The sequence below is a fragment of the Aegilops tauschii genome, chromosome 5 (assembly GCF_002575655.3).
Source record: "Aegilops tauschii subsp. strangulata cultivar AL8/78 chromosome 5, Aet v6.0, whole genome shotgun sequence".
NCBI classification, from domain to species: domain Eukaryota; kingdom Viridiplantae; phylum Streptophyta; class Magnoliopsida; order Poales; family Poaceae; genus Aegilops; species Aegilops tauschii.
The window spans coordinates 160,547,593-160,554,522 of record NC_053039.3 but is presented as its reverse complement, the minus strand read 5'-3'; positions in this window follow the sequence as shown (position 1 = coordinate 160,554,522).

The following is a 6,930-nucleotide window of genomic DNA, read 5'->3' as shown; positions in this document are numbered from 1 at the left end:
AAACAATCTCCAAGATGCCAATATCCGGCTGAGTGTTGAACTGAAAGATGTTCGGGCCCAGCTTGCTGACTCCGTAAAGGAGAATAAGAGGCTTCGACGCGGCATTTTTAGTAAGTGCTTAAACGAACTTTTATAGAGTTCAGTGAAGAAACCGGCTAACAGAGTTATATTTGTAGGTATGCTGACGGGTCGTCCCGCAGAAGAGATGCCCAAGTCTGCAGGTGATCTTCTGCCCGAGCTCTCACAACTGCACGAACAAGTTTGGCAGGTGATGCAGGGCACTGCCCAGGCCTTGTGGCCATCCGCCTCCCTGCCAGGAGGCATGGGGGAGCTCATAGAGATGCTCAAGGGAGCACGGCAGCGCTTCCGATTATGGAAGATATCTGCCTCCTGACAAGGTGCGAGGGGAGCCTGGGCCATGGTGAAGACTCGATATACCAAGGCTGACCCGAACCATATGGCTGAAGTCGGACCTGTGGGGTCTGATGGGAAAGAAATCCCCATCAGTTTGGTGTATGACCAGGTGAAATTAGCCGCAAAGTATTCCTAACAGGATTGTAGGCTAGACAGCCTGTTGGATGGTATAGAAGAAGAATTTAGTCAGTCTAAGTGAATGTGTACTTCAATTGACATATATTGTCCCTAGCCGGATTGTAAATCATTTTTCATGGCGGACCTTTCCGCTTCGACCTCCGGACCTCACAGTCCGAAGTGTATCCGAATACTCGCTCAGTTATGTAAAAACCGGGGTACGCGTGGAAACCAGGCGTAGGGGTCATAAGTGCTTGAACAGACAAGTACCCAACTAGCTATGTTATATTACATGGATAGTAAGAAACATCTTCCAGGGAGAATAGTTCCGTTAAGGGTACCTTTTCCTGGGTACGCATGCATTAATGTGCATGTCCGGACTGCGAAAAGAGACGCAGGATATAAACATCTGGGGGCATGTATTACAATAAGTAAAAGTCATCTTTTGTTCACCGACCGAATATTCCCTTAAGAACGCTAGCTTTCGGCTTCACCCAGTCTGAGGTACACATCCGGCTGACCCGGCAATAACAATCGCAGAGGTGCTCCCCTTATGCCCTAGCCAAATTAACGGGAACGTAGGGCATAAACACAAGAGCCAGGCAACCTAGCTTGGCCAAAACTTAAGTCGTATCGATGCATATAATGGCAAAGAAAAGGTACATGTGGAAAAGTAACACATGTGGGGGGCATAGAGCCCGGAACATAGTTATATTAAGCTTCTGTATAAGAAGACCCCAGGTATAATGAGCACGCCTAGCGCATCAAGATTGTGTAGTCAAGACACATTTTAACCTTTTAAGGCCGTGAAAAATAAAAAGGGAGAAAAGAAAGAAAGAAAAGACAGATAACGGATATATATATATATATAATTGACAGAGGTAAGGAGGCGAACAGAGAGTCCGGCACTAGGCGTAAAACCTTCGGAGTCTGACCGCGTTCCATGGGTTTGGCTCGAGTCGATTGTCCGATGCATCCCGCAGACGGTACGCTCCACCGGTCAGAACTTTGTCAATAATGAAGGGACCTTCCCATTTGGGCTCGAGTTTGTTCTTTTACTTCTCTGGTAGGCGTAGAACTAGTTCGCCAACGTTATAAGTTTTGCCCCGTACTTCTCTGCTTTGATACCGTCGAGCCTGTTCATGATAGAATACGGAGCGGGCTTTTGCCACGTCACGCTCCTCCTCCAGGGCGTCCAAGCTGTCCTGCCGATCAAGCTCGGCTTCTTTCTCTTCGTACATGCGCACTCGAGGTGAGTCATGAATGATGTCGCAGGGCAGTACCGCCTCTGTGCCGTACACCATGAAAAACGGTGTGTATCCGGTAGTGCGATTCGGCGTGGTCCGCAGCCCCCATAGTACGGAGTCGAGCTCCTCTACCCAGTGCGTATCTGATTCCTTTAAGGATCGCACTAATCTGGGTTTAACGCCGCTCATGATAAGACCATTTGCTCGGTCGACTTGACCGTTAGTTTGAGGGTGATAGACGGAGGCATAATCGAGCTTAATGCCCATGTTGCTGCACCAAGTTTTTACCTCATCGGCTGTAAAGTTTGAGCCATTATCGGTGATGATGCTGTGGGGGACGTTGTAACAGTGTACAACCCCGGACATGAAGTCTATCACTGGTCCGGATTCGGCCGTTTTAACTAGTTTGGCTTCTATCCATTTGGTGAATTTATCCACCTTGACCAATAGGTATTTTTTCTTATGGCTTCCCCCTTTAAGGGGTCCGACCATATCAAGCCCCCAGACCGCAAAGGGCCAAGTAATGGGGATTGTTTGGAGAGCGGTAGGTGGCATATGGCTTCGGTTTGCAAAAAGCTGGCAACCAATGCAACGTTGAACGAGGTCATGTGCGTCTGCTCGGGCCGTCGGCCAATAAAAACCTGTGTGGAAAGCCTTGCTTACAAGGGCCTGGGCTGCAGCGTGATGGCCGCCAAGTCCGGCATGAATTTCTGCCAATAGTTGCCGTCCTTCCTCTTCGGAGATGCACCTTTGAAGTACTCCGGTAGCGCTTTTCTTATAAAGCTCTCCCTCGTGGACCTTGTAGGCTTTAGACCACCGCACAATGCAACGTACCTCGTTTGGGTCCTCGGGGAGTTCTTGCCTAGTTAGGTAAGCCAAGAAGGGTTCTGTCCACGGGGCGATGACAGCCATAATCACGTGGGCCAAAGGTGTTATTTCGGTGGCAGAGCCTCCGATTACGTCAGAGTGTTCGGTATCTGGCGTTGTGGCCAGGTCCGGACTATTGTTGCCGGTCTCTCCTTCCCGTACCACGGATGGCTTAAACAGCCTTTCCAAGAAGATATTAGGTGGGACAGGGTCGCGCTTAGCGCCGATGCGGGCGAGTATATCCGCCGCTTGATTGTTTTCCCGGACCACATGGTGGAATTCAAGCCCCTCGAACCGAGCTGACATCGTGAGGACGGCGTTGCGGTAAGCTGCCATTTTCAGATCCTTGGCGTCGAAGTCTCCATTTATTTGAGATATTGCGAGGTTCGAATCCCCATGCACCTCTAGGTGTTGAATGCCCATGGAGACTGCCATCCGGAGACCATGTAACAGGGCCTCATATTCGGCTGCATTGTTGGAGTCTGTGTAAAGTATTTGGAGTACGTATTGGACTATATCTCCGATGGGGGATGTCAGGATGACGCCAGCCCCCAAACCAGCCAGCATTTTAGAGCCATCAAAGTGCATGATCCAATTGGAGTACGCGCCGTACTCTTTAGGGAGTTCGGCTTCTGTCCATTCGGCGGCGAAATCAGCCAGTACCCTAGAGGCAATAATAAAGTATTATATATTTCCTTATATCATGATAAATGTTTATTATTCATGCTAGAATTGTATTAACCGGAAACATAATACATGTGTGAATACATAGACAAACAGAGTGTCACTAGTATGCCTCTGCTAGACTAGCTCGTTAATCAAAGATGGTTATGTTTCCTAGCCATAGACATGAGTTGTCATTTGATTAACGGGATCACCTCATTAGGAGAATGACGTGATTGACATGACCCATTACGTTAGCTTAGCACCCGATCGTTTAGTATGTTGCTATTGCTTTCTTCATGACTTATACATGTTCCTATGACTATGAGATTATGCAACTCCCGTTTACCGGAGGAACACTTTGTGTGCTACCAAACGTCACAACATAACTGGGTGATTATAAAGGTGCTCTACAGGTGTCTCCAAAGGTACTTGTTGGGTTGGCGTATTTCGAGATTAGGATTTGTCACTCCGATTGTCGGAGAGGTATCTCTGGGCCCACTCGGTAATGCACATCACTATAAGCCTTGCAAGCATTGTGACTAATGAGTTAGTTGCGGGATGATGTATTACGGAACGAGTAAAGAGACTTGCCGGTAACGAGATTGAACTAGGTATCGAGATACCGACGATCGAATCTCGGGCAAGTAACATACCGATGACAAAGGGAACAACGTATGTTGTTATGCGGTCTGACCGATAAAGATCTTTGTAGAATATGTGGGAGCCAATATGGGCATCCAGGTCCCGCTATTGGATATTGACCGAAGAGGTGTCTCGGTCATGTCTACATAGTTCTCGAACCCAAAGGGTCCGCACGCTTAAAGTTACGATGACAGTTTTATTATGAGTTTATATGTTTTGATGTACCAAAGGTTGTTCGGAGTCCCGGATGTGATCACGGACATGACGAGGAGTCTCGAAATGGTCGAGACGTAAAGATTGATATATTGGACGACTATATTCGGACACCGGAAGTGTTCCGGAGAAGTTTCGGATTAAACCGGAGTGCCGGAGGGTTACCGGAACCCCCCGGGGAAGTATTGGGCCTTAGTGGGCCTTGAGGGGAGAGAGAGGGCAGCAGCCAAGAGGTGGTGCGCCCCCTCCCAGGAGGAGTCCTAGTTGGACTAGGAGAGGGGGGCGCAGCCCCCTTTCCCTCTCCCTCTCCCTCTCTTTCCTTCCCCCCCTTCTTTTCCTAGTAGGACTAGGAAAGGGGAGTCCTACTCCTACTAGGAGGAGGACTCCCCCCCTCTCCTTGGCGCGCCCATAGGCAGCCGGCCTCCCCCTTGCTCCTTTATATACGGGGGCAGGGGGGCACCTCTAGACACACTTGATATATGATATTTTAGCCGTGTGCGGTGCCCCCCTCCACCAGATTACACCTCGATAATACCGTCACGGAGCTTAGGCGAAGCCCTGCGCCGGTGGAACATCATCATCGTCACCACGCCGTCGTGCTGACGAAACTCTCCCTCAACACTCGGCTGGATCGGAGTTCGAGGGACGTCATCGAGCTGAATGTGTGTAGAACTTGGAGGTGCCGTACGTTCGGTACTTGATCGGTCAGATCGTGAAGACGTACGACTACATCAACCGCGTTGTGATAACGCTTCCGCTGTCGGTCTACGAGGGTACGTGGACAACACTCTCCCCTCTCATTGCTATGCATCACCATGATCTTGCGTGTGCGTAGGAAAAATTTATAAATTACTACGTTCCCCAACAGTGGCATCCGAGCCTGGTTTTATGCGTTGATGCTATGCACGAGTAGAACACAAGTGAGTTGTGGGCGATATAAGTCATACTGCTTACCAGCATGTCATACTTTGGTTCAGCGGTATTGTGAGATGAAGCGGCCCGGACCGACATTACGCGTACGCTTACGCGAGACTAGTTTCACCGTTCGGAGCACTCGTTGCTTAAAGGTTACTGGCGGGTGTCTGTCTCTCTCACTTTAGTTGAACCGAGTGTGGCTACGCCCGGTCCTTGCGAAGGTTAAAACAGCACCAACTTGACAAACTATCGTTGTGGTTTTGATGCGTAGGTAAGAACGGTTCTTGCTAAGCCCGTAGCAGCCACGTAAAACATGCAACAACAAAGTAGAGGACGTCTAACTTGTTTTTGCAGGGCATGTTGTGATGTGATATGGTCAAGACATGATGTGATATAATGTGTTGTATGAGATGATCATGTTTTGTAACCGAGTTATCGGCAACTGGCATGAGCCATATGGTTGTCGCTTTATTGTATGAGATGCAATCGCCATGTAATAGTTTTACTTTATCACTAAGCGGTAGCGATAGTCGTAAAAGCAATGAGTTGGCGAGACGACAACGATACTACGATGGAGATCAAGGTGTCGAGCCGGTGACGATGGTGATCATGACGGTGCTTCGGAGATGGAGATCACGAGCACGGTGCTTCGGAGATCGAGATCAGAAGCATAATATGATGATGGCCATATCATATCACTTCTATTGATGCATGTGATGTTAATCCTTTATGCATCTTATCTTGCTTTGATTGACGGTAGCATTATAAGATGATCTCTCACTAAAATTTCAAGACAAAAGTGTTCTCCCTGAGTATGCACCGTTGCGAAAGTTCTTCGTGCTGAGACACCATGTGTTAATCGGGTGTGATAGGCTCTACGTTCAAATACAACAGGTGCAAAACAGTTGCACACGCGGAATACTCAGGTTAAACTTGACGAGCCTAGCATATGTACAGATATGGCCTCGGAACACAGAGACCGAAAGGTCGAGCATGAATCATATAGTAGATATGATCAACATAGTGGTGTTCACCATTGAAACTACTCCATCTCACGTGTTAATCGGACATGGTTTAGTTGCTTTGGATCACGTAATCACTTAGATGATTAGAGAGATGTCTATCTAAGTGGGAGTTCTTAAGTAATATGATTAATTGAACTTAAATTTATCATGAACTTAGTACCTGATAGTATCTTGCTTGTCTATGTTAATTGTAGATATATGGCCCGTGCTATTGTTCCGTTGAATTTTAATGCGTTCCTTGAGAAAGCTAAGTTGAAAGATGATGGTAGCAATTACACGGACTGGGTCCGTAACTTAAGGATTATCCTCATTGCTGCACAGAAGAATTACGTCCTGGAAGCACCGCTAGGTGCCAGGCCTCCTGCAAGAGCTACGCCAGAAGTTATGAACGTCTGGCAAAGCAAAGCTGATGACTACTCAATAGTTCAGTGTGCCATGCTTTACGGCTTAGAACCGGGACTTCAACGACGTTTTGAACGTCATGGAGCATATGAGATGTTCCAGGAGTTGAAGTTAATATTTCAAGCAAATGCCCGGATTGAGAGATATGAAGTCTCCAATAAGTTCTATAGCTGCAAGATGGAAGAGAATAGTTCTGTCAGTGAGCATATACTCAGAATGTCTGGGTCTAATAATCACTTGATTCAACTGGGAGTTCAACTTCCGGATGATTGCGTCATTGACAGAATTCTTCAATCACTGCCACCAAGCTACAAGAGCTTCGTGATAAACTATAACATGCAAGGGATGGATAAGACGATTCCCGAGCTCTTCGCAATGCTAAAGGCGGCGGAGGTAGAAATCAAAAAGGAGCATCAAGTGTT